At 37.8% G+C, this 22913-nt stretch overlaps 1 pseudogene; it reads right to left on the reverse strand.

The window, feature by feature from the left end:
* Positions 1-21000: 21000 nt before the first annotated feature.
* On the reverse strand, positions 21001-22609 carry LOC113753312 (annotated as a pseudogene).
* Between the last annotated feature and the right edge of the window lie 304 nt (positions 22610-22913).

The raw sequence follows: 22913 nt of genomic DNA on the forward strand, positions 1-22913 counted from the left end.
GGTTGCGGCAGCCTCTGCTCTGCTGCAAATTCTGCAGCCAACCCATTTATGTCTTCCTTACCCAGTTCAATGGTATTCATGCAAAGCAACACAACTCTGGACACTTCCTAAACTGAACAGAAATAGCCATGGTAGTTCAAAACAAACAACGACCAAAAGAAGGAAAATGCAGTCTAGCCGAATTGATAAAAATGCAGCAGAATTTCTGGCGTGAACTTTGCAGCTCATTTCATGTGGTTGGGTCCGTATAAACTCTAACAACCTGTTATTTCATCAGCCCCAACCCACATAATCCTCACTCATTAATCAACTGGGAGGAACCAGGCCAAGAAAGTGAGAACAACCACTAAAATGCAGCAAAACTTTGTTGTTTTTTTTATTTGAAAACATTGAGCTACAACATTCAAGGGAGCCGGGTATCAGATATTTCCACTTCAAAGCTAATGCCTCAGTTACACAAAACAGAAACAATGGCAAAAGAGACATCAAAGTAAACATGATAAGGCTACGGAACAAGTTCAATAAACCAACGGCTAAAAGGTTTGACAATTCATGCATCTTCTTGACAGAAATCTAGTTTCCTAACTGCAATTTCTGAATTTCATGCCAACAAATTCAAATAAGTACCAAAATTCCAACCCAAACCAACAATCAAAAATCGAATCTTGTAGTTCACATTCCTAAGAACTACCAGACCCAACTCGTACACACAAACGAAAACAAAAATGCAACCCTTGGTACGTCAGAATGACACGTGTGAGAAAAACATTATCGGTTCATGGCTTCTACACTAAATTCACGCTTTCTGATGCACCTTAAATGAACAAAGGGGGCGCTACCAGGTTTATCAACAACAGATCACCAAATGTTATCTTAAGTTCCATCTTGTTTGCAAAGATTCTAGCCGAAACATGAATCACTAACACAAGTAACGAATGGGACATTAAAACAGAAATTTTATTGTCATATTTCCTGATTTCTTGCTTTGTTAAACAGGCGAGACATCTATAAACATCCAATAAAGACACAATGAAGTCATTATCAATTCCAGTTCAAAACAGGGTCGGTCACCAACAAAATGTATCCAAAATTCCAGAATTTGTTCAACTAGTTATGGATGACATGCATGGCTCAATCATCCAGCTATTAATTAGCTAAACATACAATTAAGCTCAAATCATCACAACTTAGTAAGTTAAAACTGAAATTTCCAGTTCAAGCAATCGGACAGTTCCAATTCCTTCAAAAATCAGATTTTCTTGTAACTTAGTTCATCCTCTAACCGTACAACCCCACATGCATGCTTATAAACAGCTTCATCAACCCATAAACAACTAGTTTAAGTCCAGAAATTTACCTCAGCTTAAGACTTAGCTCACGCGACAAGCAGCTGCAAAATTTTCCTCCTCTCGGCTTTGCTCACGCACGCAGGGTTGGTTGGTCTGAGTTCAGTGGTTGCAGTTGTAATGATTGTGGTTGAATTCAGCACGGCTCACAGCAAGCTAGTTCACACACGAAACTCTGAAAAATCTCTGCTCCCTCTCGGCTCTCATACACACGGCAGGTTTGATGATTCTGGCTTAGTGTAGTGGCTTCAACTGATGGAGGTGGAAACTGGTGAGGTTGCAGCCGTGAAGTTGGGTGCAAATGGAGTTGATGGTTCCCTGATCTCTTCCCTCAGCTTACGGACAGGGCAGGAACGAAATGGAATTGCAGCTCGCGGCTTCTTCCTTTGGTCGATACTCACGAGGAGCAGCTCTCACTTACTTGCTCTCGGATGCCACCATGAAGATGAGGTGCCGTTGTGGTTTTTATATGTGAAGTGGAATGATGTTGTCGAGTGTTGGGGTTGCTGAAATGGGAAGCTAAGTCGCGGATGAGGGAAGTGGGGTGTGAGTGGAGTGGAGTGGAGTGCAGTCGGCAATAACAATGGAAGGTGCTAGGTTGAGAAGTGGAAAATGGAACCGGCAGAAATAGAATTGTGATTTTTTGATTTTTTTTTAAATTAATTAATTAATTAATTAAACAACAAAAATGATAATAATAAAACAATAATAATTAATGATGAAAACAACTTAATTAACATTAAATAAAAATAAACTAAAAACAACAAAAAAATGCAAATTTCCATTTTTTTTCCATTTCCCATTTTCATCGTTTTTCTCTTTTTTTCTCTTCTTTTTTTTCAAAATAACTTAACAAAAATAAACAAAATGCCAAAAGATTGAATTTAGAAGACATAAAACATATTTTGTGGGCAATTTTCTTTTTTTCTTTTCTCTCATCTTTTCTTTTCACTTTCTCATTTTCATTCATTTTCCAAGAGATTCTATGCTAACAGCTTAAAAATAAAAATAAAACTAGAAATTAAAACTAAAAATCGAATAAAACTAAAATGAAAAAATTAAAAATAAACAGCAAATGAAATTACACCAAAATTTGGTGTCTACAGTTTGCCCCTCTTTGTCTGAGTTTTGAAAAAACTTGAGACAAAGAAGTAGACACCAAATACTTACCTGTGTTATTCGGCTGCAATGGACGCTTCTGAAATGAGGATCGACCTCTTTAACATTTTTTTTTTTTTTTAAAAAAAAAATGGAATTGACCCAAACAGGAAATTAAAACGGGACTGACCCGAGCAGAAATTTAAAATTGGGACTGACTAGAGAAGGAAATTCAAATCATGGGACTGGCCCGAACAAGCTTTAATCGCGGGACTGACCCGAATGAGCTTTTGAATCGTGGGACTGACCCGAATGAGCTTTTGATCGAGGGACTGACCCGAAAATGCTTTTTGATCGAGGACTGACCCGAAAATGTTTTTGATCGAGGGACTGACCGAAAATGCTTTTGATCGAGGGACCGAAAAATGCTTTTGACCCGAAAATGCTTTTGATCGAGGGACTGACCCGAAAATGCTTTTGATGGAGGGACTGACCCTTGATCGAGGGACTGACCCGAAAATGCTTTTGATCGAGGGACTGACCCGAAAATGCTTTTGATCATGGGACCCCGAAAATGCTTTTGATCGAGGGACTGACCCGAAAAATGCTTTTCCGAGGATCGAGGGACTGACCCGAAAATTTTTGATCGAGGGACTGACCCGAAAATTGACCCGAAAATGCTTTTGATCGAGGGACTGACCCGAATGAGCTTTTGATCGAGGGACTGACCCGAAAATGCTTTTGATCGAGGGACTGACCCGAAAATGCTTTTGATCGAGGGACTGACCCGAAAATGCTTTTGATCGATGGGACTGACCCGAAAATGCTTTTGATCGAGGGACTGACCCGAAAATGCTTTTGACAATCAGTCAGTGGGATTAAACCCGATCCTGCCGTGATGAAATTTGATTCGATTTTGGTTTTTGATTGATGATTTTTGCTTCTTTTTGACTTTTCTTTTTGACTTTTGAAAATCTTTACAAAAAAAATAATTTGCCCCAGTATGATGAATTTTTGCTATTTGAGTCCAGAGTTGATTCTGTATCGCCATGCTGTTGCATTTTTGGATGAAATTTGCTTGCGACATTTTCAATCTGCCTTTGTTCATTAGGACTCTTTCCGACACCGATTTCAGTGCAAGGTGTGATTGTTTTCATCCATGCATGAAATTTCCTGCAAAAGAGAAAAAACAAAGAAATTGCCACCATTATTTGATCCGTTTGTCCTTGAGAATCGTGTAAACATGAGTCTTTGGATGCCTTCGTCAAAGTTGACCGTGGCATCTGACTTGGTTGGATTTGTCATTTCTAAACGTCTCTGATTTTTCCCGACTAACCAAGCGTGCATTTTGCCATATTGTGAAGCTTGCGTAACCGACCTTGCTGAATTTCAACCATTTTCGCAAGATGACTGAACCCAAGTATGCTTTGAATAAACCATGGGGTTATCATTCACCAAAATTCGATGATTAAAAAGTAATTTCACCTATCATGCAGAAATGAATATGTGAAAGAATGCAAACACAAACCATTTGTGCTTAAAGCCTACAAAAATGCCATGAATACAAGCAATTGAGAAAAAATGAGCTTCCTAAGAATGAATTTGCTAAAGAAATATTTTTACAAAACGACACAGTTTTGGCCAACGGATGTCATATTCGAGTCCCTGAATATCTTTGTTCTGCAATTCGACACTGGCAGAAGTATTATGAAGAGAAATTCCAAATGAACCAAGTCATCAACTGTTCTTCCTCGTGTTTGCTCATTGAAGAAACCTACCTAGCGCCCTTTCGGGTTTTCATCAAGGTTGCCCCCACCCTTTTTTTTTTTTTGTTTTGTTTTGTCTTTTCTCTTTTTTCTTTTCTTTTTTTCTTTTTTTCCTTTTTTTTTTTGAGGTGCCCTTTCGGGTTTTTACGTAAGAAAGCAATGGAAGAGCTCAACCATAATCGCCTCAGAAGTATGAGTTAAAGATTTCTGACATCAGCAAAATGCACTTCCCTTGTAAGATTAAACGAAGGCATTATGGACATCACTTGTCAGTTGATTAGCAAACTTTTCAATAGAAATATAGCAAGTGACGAAAATCAGGACTTTGGGCTTTTGTAATGGAGTCAGGTGGGATATGTCAAGAAAAGTTAAGGCTTGAAAACAATTTGCTCTTATGAGAGGTGAAATAACCTGAGATTGCATCATTTGAAATCATCTTCAATTTCGAACGAAACTGAGGGAAATTTGCCCCAGTTTGATTGAATTTTCTCTCTTTGCTTTTTCCATTGCATCTTCCTCACTTTTTGCATTTTTCTTCAAAGCTAAATTTGCCCCAGTATGGGGTTCTCTTTTCCTCTTTTTCCTTTTTCCCTTTTTTCAAAATGAATTTGCCCTAGTATGGGGATTTTTCCTTTTCTCTCTCTAATAATCTTGTTTCAAAATGAATTTGCCCCATTGTGGGGTTTGCAATTCTCAGGGGCTGCCAAACGAAAATTATTGTTCTGATAGCTCAAAAGGGATGACTAGGGATGAAATGTTTTGATTGGAAAAGAAGATGGCCTGACCTTTGCCTCGTCCCTTGCATGATTTCCAAAAGAAATTTGCATAATAAAAAAATAAAACTTCTTACACATGTCTGATTTGATAGGTTGAGAGAATGTTTACCCATCCATCTCTTCAAGGATAAGTGCTCCATTCGGTGGCACCTTTTTGAATGACAAATGGCCTTACCAGTTTAGGCCAAATTCGTCTTTGATTTCATCTTGCATTGGCAAAACTCGCTTTAACTCTTTGTCCTCCTTCTCTAAAGGCTCGGAGGCGGACCTTTTTGTTATGAACACAGGCCACGCACTTTGATAACATTAGCCATGGCACATGGCGTTCAGCTGCTTTTCATCCATCAAAATCAATTGTCGGTGACGCTGCTTTAATCAATCAGCTTCGAACTTGGCAAAGAAGGGATTTTCTCAATGAAGAGATTTTTCAATGAAGGCTTCCTCAATGAACGAATTCTTAATAAAGGGATTTCTCAATGAAGGCTTTCTCAATGAAGGAATTCCTCAATGAAGACTTTCTCAATGAAGGGATTTTTCATGAAGGGGTCTCTCAAAGAAGAGGTTTTTGTCCTTCTCAAAGAAGGGATTTTTCAACGAAGAGATTTTTGGCATTTTCAAACGAAGGGATTTGTGGCCTTTTCAAACGAAGGGATTTTTGGCCTTTTCAACAAAGGAATTTTTCACGAAGAAATTTTTGAATGAATGGTATTATCGGAATCCAGAACAGTGATATTCAAATGGTCAAATAATTCCATCTTTGGCCATCTAAAAGAATTAAAAATTCGGGACAATAATCAAATAAACAGAAAAAACAAATTATGCATTTGATGGAAAAACTAGTCAAAACGGAAACAAGACAAAAACTTAGTTGCAAAAGATGTTTTCATTAAGCTATTCACATATGCAAGAAATGGTTTTCGTGAACCTTAGTAAATAACAACCCCTAGATTTACCGAAATTCCCTTCGAGAGGGAAGATACTCGGCCATTCAAATTATGCAAAGTTCCTTCAGGATTTTCAAATTTCGTCATTGGAGGTGGATGCTTCGAAGGTGTCCTTGTGTTTAGGGAAAGGATTTGTACTTATGCTCGGCTCTTGTTCACCTCTTTTCCTTAGCATTATTTCCCCTGCCTCGATCATGTCTTGGACTTTGTGCTTGAGTGCCCTGCAATCGACGGTTGAGTGACCAGGTACTCCCGAATGATAGGCACAAATAGCATGTGGATTGTACCCAGCAGGCATGCCATGAAGGTAAGTTGGAGGGGGAATCACGCCTATTTTGTTGGCAACCTTCAATTGCTCATACAATTGGTCCAAAGGCCTGCCTAGGTTGGCGAAGGTTCGGGTACGGCTTTGATGGTAGGTTTCAGTGGGTCGGGGATAGTTGTAGGTGGGTCTATTTGGTGGGGAAAATCTTTGGTGGTAAGGAGGCCGAGGACGAGCTTGTTGAAAGCTTGGTTGAGATATTTGGAAAGGGGTTGTAGGCGGGTTGGCATAATTTGGGCGAGGTCGAGGATGAGTGATATTGGTGTGGTAAACAGGACTAGGATTTGAGTAGTAGGGGTAAGGGTTTGAGTTGGTAGGGTTTTGTCGAGGTCTGGGTCTTGGGACAGGGTTTTGATTCCAGGTAAAGGCAATTTCCCCCTCTTTCTTTTTAAATTGCGGGTTCTTCTCACTAGTCCCCGGTCCTTGCAAAGCATCCAACTGGGATTTGAGGGCAGAGACATTAACAATCTTCCCAGCTTTTACGAAGTCATCGTACTCCTCAAGTTTATTAACAATGGCGGCGAACGAGCATCCAGTCATGCGGAAAATTTCTTCAAAATACGGGGGATCATGTGCTTTAATGAAAGTCCGTATGATTTCGTCTTCAGTCATCGATGGCTCAACTTTTGCAGCTATTGTCCTCCATCTCTTAGCATAGGTTTTGTGGTCCTCAGATGGCTTCCTCTTTGTCCCTTCCAACGTGGTTCGTGTTGGAGCCAACTCGCAATTATACTCGTATTGCTTTACAAAAGCGTTGGACAAGTCCAGCCAGGTCTTTACTTCTTCGGACTTCAAATTTGAGTACCAGTCGAGGGCATCCCCCTCCAGACTTTCCGGGAACAACCTTAGAGGCAGGTTCTCGTCGTCTACAGGCTTTCCCAACTTGTTAACAAATAGTCGGAGGTGTGTCTTGGGATTACCCGTCCCATCGTACTTGTTAAACTTAGGGGTTTTGAACCCCTCGGGCAATTGCACATTGGGAAAGAGACAAAGCTCATCGTAGTCCAGGACTCCTTGCTTGTTCAACCCCTGACTCTTCCTCATAAACTCATCAAAACGATCAAGGCGTTTGAGCAGCTTTATATCAACGGGAGCAGAAGATTCCCCCATTTCTGCCTTGGTTTGAACAATATGGTCTGGTAGGAATGGCTCAGCAACAGGGTGATAAAAGGTATGTGGCTCAGGTGGTACATTTGAAGTGATTTGGGGTGGTGGACCTCGCGTGTGAGTAAGAAAAAATGAAGGATGAGGAGGGTAAGTGTATGGCAAATTTGTGGTGGGATAGGTGAAAGTTTCTTCGGGTGCAATAGGAAATGATGGAGTAACAGTGGCATGGGCCGAAGGTAGGACAAACGGCTCTTGCTCAGGCTGTCTGGCGGGTACAGGTTCGGGTTGAACTCCGCTGCTAATTAGCTCATCATTCAACTTCCTTTGGGCGGCCATCTCAGACGCCATCTCTCCAAACTTGGTAAGCATCTCAGTCAACTGAATCCCCAAACTTGCAGTCTCGGGTTGAGCGGTAGTAGCAGACCTATCTGACTGTTCCGGTTGTGAACTCATGTTTACACGACTCCTCTGGGCTTGACTACGGGATCGCGTTATGATGGGGCTTCGACGAGAAGCTATGTTGAAATATCACCTGAGAATTTTTGACAGATTGCCTTTAGGTTCAACCCTCGCTTAGTTATTCCAATAAAAATAAAGAAAAAGGAAAAGAAAAAACAAGAGTTAGTAAATATCAAAAAATTCGGATGCATGTCCTATGGGGGAGCCCTTTTGTGCCAAGGGTAGGCCTAGCATGAAAATGCAGTCCTCCAGAGCAGGCACTATACAATACCTGATGGATCCGATCGACTGATCGTGTGAGGAATGATTTGAAAAATTTGGCCACTTGGAGTGAGAAGAGACATTTGCCCTAAAACATGAGGACGAAGTCGGAACGGATTGCTTGCTTTGATCTACACATAAAATGATTTGTGAAAGGGATTGCCATGTCTCGATTAATTTATTCAATGAACCCTAAAGGGGAAAAAGCGAGTCAAATGGATAAAATTGGTGATTTATTCAAAATCGACCGATTTACCTAAAAATAGGTAAGCTGGATAACATTGACGATTTATTCAAAATTGATCGAATAGATAGACTTGGTCAACTGAATTGAATGAAATTGATGATCTCTTCAAAATCAACTTGATTTCGCCCTAAAAATGGATAAATTGGCCAAATGAATGAAATGGAGTTAATGAAATCGGCCAAATCACCCTAAAAGGGTAAATTGGTCAAATGAATTGATGATTTATTCAAAAATCGACCGGATGACCCTGAAAAGGGTAAATTGGTCAAATGAATTGATTTATTCAAAAATTGACCGGATGACCCTAAAAAGGGTAAATTGGTCAAATGAATTGGATGAAATGAATTTATTCAAAAATGATTAGATTGAACTAAAATTGAATGAATTGACAAAAATGGATTGGATAAAATGGATGATTTGTTCAAAAATCGATTGAATTATTCGCCCACTGGGTGGTTTCAAGAAATCATTACAATGCCTTGGTCTATGAGCTTCTAAAATCAAAATTTGGCCTCTATATTTATCGTCTCAACAATGAGGAATCATTTTCTTCGAATTAACGTCCTTTTACGCAAGGGAATTTTACCAATTTTGAGAAAATGGCCAAAAAGTGATTATTAGATGCTCATATTTCAAAAAATTGCATCATGAAAATGATCGGATCTTTACCTTACCTTGTGCACTACCCCTTCGGACGGTACGAGAAAGGTAAACGTGCAAGTCTCATTTGGATTATATATCCGAGACATGGGGTGGTTTATTCCTAACACGGGATCCCCTAAATGGCATTCCCTTTCTAGGGTTTATGCGTGATGCCAGTTTATTAAAGCTATGTAAATATGTGACAAACATGAAATGTGAACTAAAGGACATAAATAATGCAACGGGGGGAAAAGGTCTAAACATGAAATGTATTTACTGGAAAGTAAGTGCAAAGACTGAAATTTAGACATGTGAGCTATCTAGTGGGTGAGTCACTAAAAGAGTGGCCAAGAGGCCTCTTATTGCTAAGGCACATGAATGCAAGCCAAGAAAACAAAAGAAATGGTTAGTGCAATTGATAATACACATAACACATTGGGAACAATTAAGAAGAGGAAATACAATAAAGCAAGTAAAAGGGGTGGAACCCCTTCCCTCGTGCCTAATGTGCTTAAAATAGGGTGAGGCTGACTCTAGCCTAGGAAAATGCTAATATGGATGCATGAGGCTGGGGTTCACTAATGCCTAGACTCGATAAAGCTTCGGCTCCCAAGCCTTCAGACCTAAAGGCGAAGGGTCATCACTCCCAGGGCCTTCGATCGGTGGCTCGATTGATCCCTTAGGTAGCGCTATGGGCGCAGAGCACACCAGCCGCCTACCCAAGGCAATCGATCCTAATCCTACAAGGCGGTGTGGGAAACGCCCACGAAAATAAAAATAAAATGGGATAAAGCAAGTAAACATGCACGTATGAAGTGTTCCCCTATTTTGAGGGAAGGGGTTGAGAACCACGCGAGGCTCTAAAGGTGACACACACCCCCCCAAATGCAATGCAAGCGCGAGATAACAAGTAAACATTCATTCAAACATACATTCATGAGTCGAGGGATTGGTTTGATTACGTACATAAGACAAAAGGTCCTAAAAATGAAAAATGCAAGCCTAATATCCAAGTGCAATGCATAAAAAGGGTAAAAAAGGAAACGAATGGCTAAGTCAAATGCTTGGACCCACTTAGGAAGTCCCCAGTGGAGTCGCCAACTGTCGCGCCCCACTTTTCGAATGCGAGTGTGTATGGTGTGTGGTGTGTAATGTGTGAACGTGTGCAAAGTGAAAAGTAAAAGGCCATGGGACTTAGAATGCGACGATTTGGCCAAATGAAGTTCAAAAGGGTTTTTTGTATCAAAAAAATGGAGTCGCCACTTGGTATAGAGTTAGGGTGTACCAAGTCAAACAAAAATGATTTTGTTTTTGAATAAAAAAGTAAATAAACCCTTTTTGAAAACTTTTGGGTCTGCGTAACCAAAAGAGGGATCGGGGGTCACATTTGACGAAGGGGAAGGCAAGGATAAAAAATCCAAGGCACCCCTTCGACCTAGCCAAGGCTAGTTGCGTGACTTAAACCAATTTTTCCTAATTTTTCTACCCAAGGTATGTATCGCATATTGGATATGTCTATATGAATGCAAAACCCTAGACCTAGGGGGATTGGGGGGAAATTTCTCTTCAAAGGTTGAGTGGTGCCAATCACATTAATTGTGAAGCCCAATAATGATCCTTTTGGAGAGGTCACACCTAAACCTAAATGACGTGAAAAATGAGTGGAATGCATGCCATGTGAAAGTGTGAGTTTGTGTGAAGTGAGAAAAATGATAAAAGTAATAAGATAAGAGTGAAGGTGTGCAAATGAATAAAAATATAAATGCTCGTGTGCAAGTGAATAAAAATAGTAAATATATAAGTAAAATAGGTGCAATGTGTGAAGTGAAAAGTAAAGAAAGTGAATAAGTGTGTGAATATGACATGTGGATTTAAAATATATAATTAGTGAGGAAAATAGTGAGAAAATGATATGAAAATGCATGAACTTAGAGGAATGCATCAGGTCGGGTACGGGAATGACCTCTAGTTTTTGTGATTTTAATTTTCCCTTTGATTAGAAGGAAAAACTAGCGTGCTAAGGCTATTTTGAAGCCACACTCGCTCGTTTCCCTTACCCAAGGGGGTTTCTCAGACAAATGGACCCTATAACTAGCATGAAATGCAAAGGCCTAAAATGAAAGGGAAAAGGTTAGAGGGACATGCCAAATGCCATAAAAACTAAAAAAATGCATGAAATGTAGTGGAGCATGCGAATGTGAACTAGCGAGGGGAAGTCCCTAAGGGTCTAGCGTTGGACTAGCCCATTCTATGAATTCCGACTAGCGTTGGACTAGTGGAAACGTACATTCATTCATCACATTCATTCAGGCTATAAAAAGCGAGTAGACATGCCAAACACTTATAAACACATAGCACGTAACACTTAACATGCTCGACTAGATGCAAAACCTAATAAAGCAAGTAACACGTAACACAAAGGCATGCAACCAAACTAATGAACTTATTACATTCACTAACTAAAACAAAAGGGGAAGGGGAAAATGGACCAAATCGCTCGCCAAAGCCCTATCTATTACAAGCCAAGAGGTGTACACATACCCCATAAATGAAAGGAATTAAAGGAATTAAAGAAATGTAAAGAAAGCAAGGTAGACATGCAATTCACTTAGCACATTGGATCATATAGGAGAGATAAACAAAGATAAAAGAAATTATACCTTCCCCTAATGGTAAGCAAATGAAGGAAAATGGCTTCAAAACAATAAAGGGGTCAAGGCATCAATTTAAAAGTAAAGTATAAGCAAAAACACCAAAACCCACCTAATTGCAACTTGAATGAGCTCAAAAAAATGCTTAAAGACCAAGAAAACGGAATAACCCGTTCAATTTCCAAATATAGCATCTACTAAAGACCCAAAACAAGCATTACTCAAACATTCAAGTCCAAATAAATCGTTTAAGCACTTCAAAGATTCCAAAAATAAAGAAAGAGCCAAACAATGATTGAAGTTGCAATGATTTTAGGACTTAATTACAAGATACTAAAACATGCTGGGGCTATTGTGGCACAAAGAGAAACTTAGAGGGATCAAATTGATTAAATGTTCCAATTACTTGGGCCTTAGTAGCATTATGGGAAACTTGAGGGGTTAAAGTGTAAATTTTTAAAAAATGATTTCATGCAATCTTCATGCAAATGACGTGAGAAACACATTCTGCAGCAGAAATTTCAGCACAACTACGAAGCTTTCGACAACTGAGAATGAAACAAGTATTTTCCAACCAAAACTCAAAACTTTAAACTAGGAAACAACTACAACACTATCATAATCCAAACAAACAACAAGCATAGAAGGAAATCATGCAAATTCTAGGAAACTTTCGTACAAGCTCATGAAGAAACCTTCGGCAAATTTCTGTTGCAAAAATGCATCTAGAATCCATATAGATTTCTTATGAAAAGAAACCAACAAACTCATTATTTGTCAACCAAAAACATATAAATCTTACAAATCACCACTCTTAGCATAACTCAAGTACAAGATTAACAGCAAATCAGGAGGCTAAAGCTTGTGAGTGTTTGCGGAAAAGAAAAGAAAACAAAACGGGTTGCGGCAGCCTCTGCTCTGCTGCAAATTCTGCAGCCAACCCATTTATGTCTTCCTTACCCAGTTCAATGGTATTCATGCAAAGCAACACAACTCTGGACACTTCCTAAACTGAACAGAAATAGCCATGGTAGTTCAAAACAAACAACGACCAAAAGAAGGAAAATGCAGTCTAGCCGAATTGATAAAAATGCAGCAGAATTTCTGGCGTGAACTTTGCAGCTCATTTCATGTGGTTGGGTCCGTATAAACTCTAACAACCTGTTATTTCATCAGCCCCAACCCACATAATCCTCACTCATTAATCAACTGGGAGGAACCAGGCCAAGAAAGTGAGAACAACCACTAAAATGCAGCAAAACTTTGTTGTTTTTTTTATTTGAAAACATTGAGCTACAACATTCAAGGGAGCCGGGTATCAGATATTTCCACTTCAAAGCTAATGCCTCAGTTACACAAAACAGAAACAATGGCAAAAGAGACATCAAAGTAAACATGATAAGGCTACGGAACAAGTTCAATAAACCAACGGCTAAAAGGTTTGACAATTCATGCATCTTCTTGACAGAAATCTAGTTTCCTAACTGCAATTTCTGAATTTCATGCCAACAAATTCAAATAAGTACCAAAATTCCAACCCAAACCAACAATCAAAAATCGAATCTTGTAGTTCACATTCCTAAGAACTACCAGACCCAACTCGTACACACAAACGAAAACAAAAATGCAACCCTTGGTACGTCAGAATGACACGTGTGAGAAAAACATTATCGGTTCATGGCTTCTACACTAAATTCACGCTTTCTGATGCACCTTAAATGAACAAAGGGGGCGCTACCAGGTTTATCAACAACAGATCACCAAATGTTATCTTAAGTTCCATCTTGTTTGCAAAGATTCTAGCCGAAACATGAATCACTAACACAAGTAACGAATGGGACATTAAAACAGAAATTTTATTGTCATATTTCCTGATTTCTTGCTTTGTTAAACAGGCGAGACATCTATAAACATCCAATAAAGACACAATGAAGTCATTATCAATTCCAGTTCAAAACAGGGTCGGTCACCAACAAAATGTATCCAAAATTCCAGAATTTGTTCAACTAGTTATGGATGACATGCATGGCTCAATCATCCAGCTATTAATTAGCTAAACATACAATTAAGCTCAAATCATCACAACTTAGTAAGTTAAAACTGAAATTTCCAGTTCAAGCAATCGGACAGTTCCAATTCCTTCAAAAATCAGATTTTCTTGTAACTTAGTTCATCCTCTAACCGTACAACCCCACATGCATGCTTATAAACAGCTTCATCAACCCATAAACAACTAGTTTAAGTCCAGAAATTTACCTCAGCTTAAGACTTAGCTCACGCGACAAGCAGCTGCAAAATTTTCCTCCTCTCGGCTTTGCTCACGCACGCAGGGTTGGTTGGTCTGAGTTCAGTGGTTGCAGTTGTAATGATTGTGGTTGAATTCAGCACGGCTCACAGCAAGCTAGTTCACACACGAAACTCTGAAAAATCTCTGCTCCCTCTCGGCTCTCATACACACGGCAGGTTTGATGATTCTGGCTTAGTGTAGTGGCTTCAACTGATGGAGGTGGAAACTGGTGAGGTTGCAGCCGTGAAGTTGGGTGCAAATGGAGTTGATGGTTCCCTGATCTCTTCCCTCAGCTTACGGACAGGGCAGGAACGAAATGGAATTGCAGCTCGCGGCTTCTTCCTTTGGTCGATACTCACGAGGAGCAGCTCTCACTTACTTGCTCTCGGATGCCACCATGAAGATGAGGTGCCGTTGTGGTTTTTATATGTGAAGTGGAATGATGTTGTCGAGTGTTGGGGTTGCTGAAATGGGAAGCTAAGTCGCGGATGAGGGAAGTGGGGTGTGAGTGGAGTGGAGTGGAGTGCAGTCGGCAATAACAATGGAAGGTGCTAGGTTGAGAAGTGGAAAATGGAACCGGCAGAAATAGAATTGTGATTTTTTGATTTTTTTTTAAATTAATTAATTAATTAATTAAACAACAAAAATGATAATAATAAAACAATAATAATTAATGATGAAAACAACTTAATTAACATTAAATAAAAATAAACTAAAAACAACAAAAAAATGCAAATTTCCATTTTTTTTCCATTTCCCATTTTCATCGTTTTTCTCTTTTTTTCTCTTCTTTTTTTTCAAAATAACTTAACAAAAATAAACAAAATGCCAAAAGATTGAATTTAGAAGACATAAAACATATTTTGTGGGCAATTTTCTTTTTTTCTTTTCTCTCATCTTTTCTTTTCACTTTCTCATTTTCATTCATTTTCCAAGAGATTCTATGCTAACAGCTTAAAAATAAAAATAAAACTAGAAATTAAAACTAAAAATCGAATAAAACTAAAATGAAAAAATTAAAAATAAACAGCAAATGAAATTACACCAAAATTTGGTGTCTACATATTTAAAATGCTTAAAACATATAACATTTATAAATGATACGTACAATTGTGTATCATACATTTACATTACGAGTAATTACTAACTATAATATTAAGTTTCAATTATTAATAAAAAATCTTAGCATTATTTCAAATAAACTTTCTAATACTTGTTCCATATAAGTTTCTTTAAGTAAAATAGTAAATTTATGCCATAAACTAGTAAGTTTTGATGATTAACCAAATTTACTATTCTATCAACAATATTTACTATTAGTCTATAAAAACTTACTATTATTTGAACTAAACTTACTCTCCAAAAAGTAAGTTTTAGATATAGAGTAGTTATTTACTTAAAAAAAAAAGTAAGTTCCATATTTCTTCAAATTTACTTTTTGAGACATAAAAGTTACTAATTTCTTGAGTTAATTTACTATTTTTAATATAAAACTTACTAACCATATTTTTAGGTACTATTTTATTTAGATGACCAGTACAACAGGTAATCAAATGGTCGCTAAAAGTGTTTTTACCTGTTATATCATGTCAAAACAGTTTCGTTATCATAACGCTCGTTACTTCAGACTTTTCCATATTTAAATGCATAACATATGTTTTCATTTATTAGAATAAGACTGATCATTTTAAATTTGATTAGGATCATTTTAAATTTGACTAATTCTAATCTTTTTTAATAAATAAAAATGCATGTCGTGCATTCAAATGTGCACAAAAAATAGAACAAGAATTTTACTAGAGATGAGTCAAGTTCCCTTCAACCCACCCCTCTTCCCAGGTGATTTTAAGATTTTTTATTTGAGTCATTCTCTATGCCCCTCTTCCCACCACCCCTACCCCGCCCTTTAAAGATTTAAAATCTACCTTCAACCAAACAAATAAAATTGCTTCATGCCAAGAATAAACTGAAAAGATCTCCGGTTATGCTAATGCTGAGTAAGGAACTGCATTATCCCTTCACTGGTATCTAGAATAATTCTGTAGGGTTAGAATTTGGCTATAAGGACTAAAAAATTTAATAATTAAACAGTAGTATGCTTTTAGTAAACTAAGTGGGAGAACTAGATATAAAAACTCACTAACACAAAGAGGAGCAGAAGAAGCAGTGAGAGTGAAACTGAAAACCAAGGAGGAGCTGAAGCCCTGAGAGCAGCACTCTGCTATGAATGATCAGAATTCATTGTTTTGACTACAACGCGCCATCTTCTCTCCTCAATCATTCCCACTCCGGCTTCCTATCTCCTGCCCCATCAGTAAGGCCTCTCTTGCCGTCCCTCCTATGCAGAAATTTTTTTTTTTTTTAATTTTCTGTTTTGTTATTTTCATACTTCATTCGCATTTATTTATGGAATTTGCATCTGGGTTTTTGAAAATTTTGAATTTCATTATTTGGGTTAGTATGGGCAATATGGTGATTGGAAAAAAAAAATGCTTTCTTTGTTATGCGGAGAGGGAAAAGAGTGCAACAAAAGAAGCCACTTCAATTCTTGAAAGGGTAATAACTTCTGCTGGTTTTAGTTCTTTCCAGTTTTCAATATCAAAATAAGGAAATTTTAGACATAAAGAAAATTCATGCTGACTTAAGAATCAGGACAGTTGAATTGGTTTATTGAACTTGGTTTTGTGGGATTCTTAATTTCTGGCCAAGTTTGGTAACTTGGGATATATGTAAGTGAACAAGACTGTAGTGGACTTGAATTGCCTGTATAACGTGTTTGCAGTTGTAAATGCTTTGGTGCAAGGTGACAAGCAGCAGTGTTATGGAATTGGTTTGTAAACAAAGAGATGTTGAATTATTAAGCATAAGCAAACAGCGAATGGCACGGCGACTAATAGAAAAACTTATGAAGTTTGGAGAAGTGGGTGAGCTATGCAGCAGGTAGGCACAGACATATTGTGTTGTTCAAATGTGTTAGGTATTAAGGAGGGGGAAAACAACAAACAAATTAAAGTTGTTTACTGTTTTAAACGTGAGAAGTTTTTGGAACTGAAGTGTAATGCTAATAGCCTTCATTTGAGAGAAAGCTGAGAAAATAATGCGGTCAACACAGTTTCCTTCTGTTGAACTTAGTCTAGGAAAAACGTTTATGATTTTTGGGTTCTAAACTTGATTAAGATTTCAGTTGGCAGACAAACAGAAGGATAAGATGTCAATCATCCTGCCAATAGGTTATTAACATCTAAGTCTAGTAACTGGCTTCAAATTTTTTTGCTTATGATCTTCCACTTCATCCATTTATTTGTAATTAGTGCATTGTTAGGTCACAGATTAGTATGGTTTATTCCTTGTTTACTTGTCTTATTCACCTTGCATTGCTCACTCTGTCATTTGTCACTTGGTTCAATCAAGTGACTCCATTTAAGTCTGCTGTGCCTTCTTGAGTAACTGACATGATTCCTCATCCAAAATGCAACACTGGTTAAGTTCTTTATCACCCATATCTTTCCAGTGTATATAGATGAATTAGTTACCATTTTCCTCAAATTTGAAGAGACTTATGGATACATAGTTAGCTTAAGCTTGTACATAACTCATTTCGGTTAAGAACAAATTCACCTTACTAATATGGAAGCTTTGCATTGTTTTCTTTGAAAATAAAACAAAAACAATAGATAGAAGATATGCAATATTTTCTACTGTAAGAAAAAATTTATAAACATAAAAGCAAATTAATAAGGGTATGATTATATTTCTCTAGAGAATGATATGGTCTTAAGTGATCATAATTCTTGGAGGAGAAAACCATGCGTCCAATTTTGTAAGTCATTTGAGACATCAGATATTACGTGCATGTATTATATACTCCACTGATTGCCAGTCATGTAGCATGAGGTCTTGAGAAGAAGATATGTAAGCATCATTTTTGCTTTTAACAATAGAAAGGCATTCTTCGTTGCAGCAGCTTTGGATAATTGTCTTTTGTTCATACTTAAAGGAACTTGTATAAGCATGAGATGTTGCACTATTCTAGGGCTATAAGGAACCAAATAATAGGTGGATGATTTAGAGTTAGCTTAAAAACTTGTGGCAGACGATTTAGGAATTATTTTTGGATATATTTACACCAGAAGCCAAGCATTGCTTAGGCTTATTACCATGTGAAAGAAATGAATGAGTTTCAGTTATATTTGAAGTCCTCTGCAAAGCCTGTATCATTTTTATTTTTTGGACCTTTATGTGTTGCAAAAGGGAGGCAAAGAGTGAACCAACTCAGAGAATGGGAAGGTGTGCATCTGGTGCTTGCGACATTCTATTCTTTTGACTTAATGGAGTTTTTATAAAAGCTGCGTGTGCTGAATGTTTTCTTAGGGCTTCAAACTGAATGTTTTCTTAGGACATTCTATTCGAGACTGATGTAACCAATAAAGAGTTTAAGGGAAGATTAGATCTACACAATCATGGGAACTTGGCTGACTATTGAGTTTACCTACTTCGAACAATGGGTAACCTTTTTAGGATCTTGAGGTATTCATTAGAAGTTTAAGTTTTACGTATTTCAGTAGACTTAAAATTTGTGGTGCTTTAGTAGCTTATAGGTATTTATGTGTTTGAGAGTGTTTGACAAACTGGCAGTGGAGAACACTTCGGTCGTTGTTTGGGACCCTGGGCTTATGCATTGACTTTGATGGAAGGGCTCTTAATTGAAATGTTGGGGTTCGTTGGCCCAAGTTCCTGCCATAAGATATTCTGGTCCCTGCAGCTGAAGCCCAGTACATTCTGCATCTTCCACCGTACACGTACCCAGACACCCTGGTTTGTTAGGCCATCCATGAAGGAGTTAAAGTTACTCATTGGTGAATTTTTTTATGCTTGGCTATTCTTGGTAAATGGTTTTCTCATGAAAACTGGCGGAAAAATGGCGTCTGGTCTAGATGGTGATCTATCATCATTCTTTATGGTTTTTTTTCCATTAATTTGTACAAAATCTGATTGACTTTTAGCACTTTTGATTTTAGAACAATGCATCTTGCATTAGAACTTTTTTTCTAATTAGGTTCCATTTTAATAGCTGTATTAATTTATGAAATCTTGTTTAAAAGAGTGACAATTAGCACAAGGATAAATCAGAAATTGATTGTACAACAGATGGTCTAGTGGCAGAATACTCGAGTTTGGGAGCAATTCTGACATAATTGTTTGATGTGATTGTTAGCAGAGAAATTGCAGTTAAATGAAATCCACTTATTGAAGACAATTGCCTTTGGCTTTTATATACTTATGCAACTGAACTTGTGCAGAATCAGCATGAATGATATTTTTCACCATCATACTTTTTTTTGGGGTTTAGTTGATCTGATCAGTTCATCCAATTCCATATGTATGAAGTATCTCAGTAAAGCCTGCAGTACATTTTCTTACATGTGTTGTGTATGTAAAGCTATATAGGTTAATTCAAGTTAAGTCACATTTATGTTCTGTGAGATGTTGACCAGTTATATGGTTAAATACTCTTTGCAGTTTTTCAGATCTTTGAGTGGTCTAAATGCTGTAGGTTTTGAAAGTTTGGATGCGAATATGTCAGCTAAAGGGATGAGAATATCAGTAAGTACGGACGAGGAACTTGGCAGCAGTATGGAGAGGAAAGATGCGGCCGATGACTTTGGAGAACCTGATAATAGTTTAAGTCTGGTATTGAGGGTGGAGAACACATAATGTAATATGACTTATATGCATGAAATAATAAGAACAAGTTTAGTTAAAAAAAATATGTTACTATAAGGAAAGGGAATGAGAAGTTAATAGAAGGGGAAGGGTAAAGAAAATACCTTATGATAGCTCCATCCCTGTGACATACTTATTTAGCCTAGTTTGAGTTTGTGTAAGGCTCTATTACTGCCCATACGCATAAACTCTCAAACCCCCCCCTTTTCTTAAAAAAAAAAAAAAACCTTTAGCAACAATTTTCTGTGTACCCACCCTGTTTGCTACAAATAGTTTATGTGAGAGGTGTGTATCTGTGAAAGTTTTGGCTTCTTAATACAAGAGTAGAGTTCAAGGCAAGATTTGGTGGATTGCAAGTTACAAAGAATTGCTGGAGAAAAATTGTGCAATCCAAAATATTAGAAGGCAGAGAAGAGATGAAATGGGATTTCCCTCTAAAAAACTAACAGATAGCTTCATTTCATTAGAAAATTAATTGTGAGTGCATGAACAGAATGTACTCTAAAAAAGTCGTACAAGTTTTAAGAACTCGTGTTGCTTTACTGCCTATTGTTTCTTTCAACAGCCCTATATCTGGTGTGAGAACTGGAGAAGAACAACAAACAATTCTTTTCTTTATCACAAAAGTGATGAAAGAATAAGAAAGATATTGTAATTCGGTACTTACAATAAAACATGTAGATATTACGGTGTCTTAACTTCCCCATTAAGGTAGATAGTGGAGCAAAATATCTTTGATCACACAGTACATTCAACTAGCTAGGGCTTGATTATTTAGTTATCTATAAGTATCAAAATTACTGAAATCATGTTTAGAAAAAAAAGTAACAAAATGCACTAAGAATAGAGGACATATTGTTCATTAATTAACTTGAAAAGCAAACAAAATATGATTGAGCTTCCTCTATTCACAGAGGATTAAAACATGAATTTGACCAAAAAAACAAAGAACTTAAACTATGTACCAATTTTGGTATGTAGTCGGTTTGGCAGAGAATTTGAGTTGGTTTGGTATGTAGGCAACTTATCACAGACTGCTGGTGGTGGTGGTGGTGGTAAACTCCGCGCTCGGAAAATCGAGAATTAAATGCCAGCTTTAGGCTTAGAGGTAACTTTTGGTTCCTGTGGATCCCTAATTTATGGTTTAGGAGGTTTTTTTTCTCCTCAATATCATGGTCATAGTCCAATGCCCCTACAGCGGATTGGCCCAAATAAGTTTGCTACCCTTTGGCTCGCAACTGTGGGGCAAAAACCACCACATTGTGCTAGGTTGAGCGTGTTCACCACTTCACCACTTGAGGAGGAGGAGCATTCTGCTACCCCTCTTTGGGAGGGGAAGAAGGAAGATGATTCTTCTTATAGGAAGGAGATGAAGAAGGAATCTTGTTTTGTTCCCAACATTGTATTAGACAATAGTCTTCAACTCGAGGTAGAGGAGCATGTTCATTTCTATATTGAAGCTATTGACGCAAAGACAGGATACAAATCAAGGACAGATTTTATTTCTATCTTCATGACAATCCTCATCTGGAAGAAGAACAAAATCGAGTAGTACACAAGAAACTGCTGCAAAAATCTGGTAGAGCTAATCTGAAAGCATCTAAGCTAATTTGATACAAACTGGATGAGGTACTCATCAAGTGTGGTGTATTTAACATCAGGATAGAGCTCCGTTGCCTCCATGCCAAAAGAAGCCTTGATCTCAAAGTTGGCTATTTCTCCCTTCACGAAAAATGTGTATGCCAAAGACAGGAGCAATTTTAATGGCATTGAAGCCTCTGCGAAAGATACAAGAAAAGAAAGCAATTTGATTAGAACGTGGAATAGTAGATGCTATTGTATTAAAAATTAGCAACTTGTGCACTTTTTCTTATTGTTAGATGACCTTGAATTTTCTTAAGAACTTCGTCCCCTGGAACGTAGATCTTTTCGAGGGTCTTGCCAATTTTCTTTTCCCACAATGATACTATTTCGTTGTAGGACAAGGTGTTGGCAGGGGGTGTAATGTACACACTCTTGTTCAGAGTCCTTGGGTCATCTGCTGCTTTGATGGTGTATGCAGCAATGTCTTCTTCCTTGGTGAAAACAACTGCAACGAAACATGAAATTGAAGAAAAAATTGAGAACGATGAACTCTAAAAGATGATACTAAACCAATCAAGATATGCAGCAGACAAGCCCCTTTCGGATACCTTTTGGATTTCCATCGCCAAGAATGACAATTTTGTCTCTCTGGGAGGACTTGCAGAGAAAGAGTCTCCAAAGTTGTTGAGGATATAATTCAAGTAACCAGCAAATCCGTTAGATACTAAATAAGTGTAAGGTATCCCTTCTGCCTCAATAGCTCTGCGGATCTCAACCTTGGTCCTGTTTAAGCTAGCAGCAGGCTCAACAGCATGCGCACGATCCACATCAACCCCAAATTCAGAAGGTAAAAATCTCTGAAACCAAATACAGCTCCTTCTTTAGGAATATGGAAGTCACAACTCACAAAGGGACAAACGCAAAAGAATAAAAATCAAGAAAGAATTTGTAACACTGTATTGTGCTTACTTTGATGTTTCCAGCTTCTTTAATTGCTTCAATAATCTTAACTTGATGAGCTACCAAATCTCCCCCGACTGCAGAGATCACTATGTCAACTTGTTTGATTGCATTTACCAACTGCTGATGATTGTGTAGGTCTCCCTGTTCAGTCCATACGTACTAGTTTCTATAATTTCTTGAAAAAAAATTGAAACAGTATTTAGACAACGAAGAAAGAAATAACAGCACACATGAAGAAATATGACTCCCAAACTCTTGAAACTTTCTATGATGGCTGCCCTTTTAGAATTTGCTTTCTCGGACCAGTGCAAACGTTGGGTGCCCTGCCTTTGCACTCGCTTCCACTAAATATTTCCCGATGTTTCCAGTGCCCCCAATGATCAAAATCTTGCTTTTCACATCCATTTCCAACTCTAGGATAGTAGACTACTGTTGCAAATTGGATGGAAACCGTAAATTGATGAGCTGAACAGATGCAGAAATGTGCTTGGCTGCAGCTTCGTGCACGGTTAATTTATAGAGGAAAAAGTATTGAAACTGGCAAGCCTGTCGCTGCAGTTTCCTTTTGATGCTCTATTGGCTTCTGAAATTTCGAAAATGCTCCAAGAACCAATCAACGGAAGTTAGACAGTTGAACATTATCACGAGGTTTCCCAAAAAATCATAGCACTAACGGATTCTTATTGGCAATGCGCAATGCGAAAGAGAAAGGTGGCCAAAGTCAATTGAATGTCCT

The sequence above is a fragment of the Coffea eugenioides genome, chromosome 11 (assembly GCF_003713205.1).
Source record: "Coffea eugenioides isolate CCC68of chromosome 11, Ceug_1.0, whole genome shotgun sequence".
Taxonomy (NCBI): Eukaryota; Viridiplantae; Streptophyta; class Magnoliopsida; order Gentianales; family Rubiaceae; genus Coffea; species Coffea eugenioides.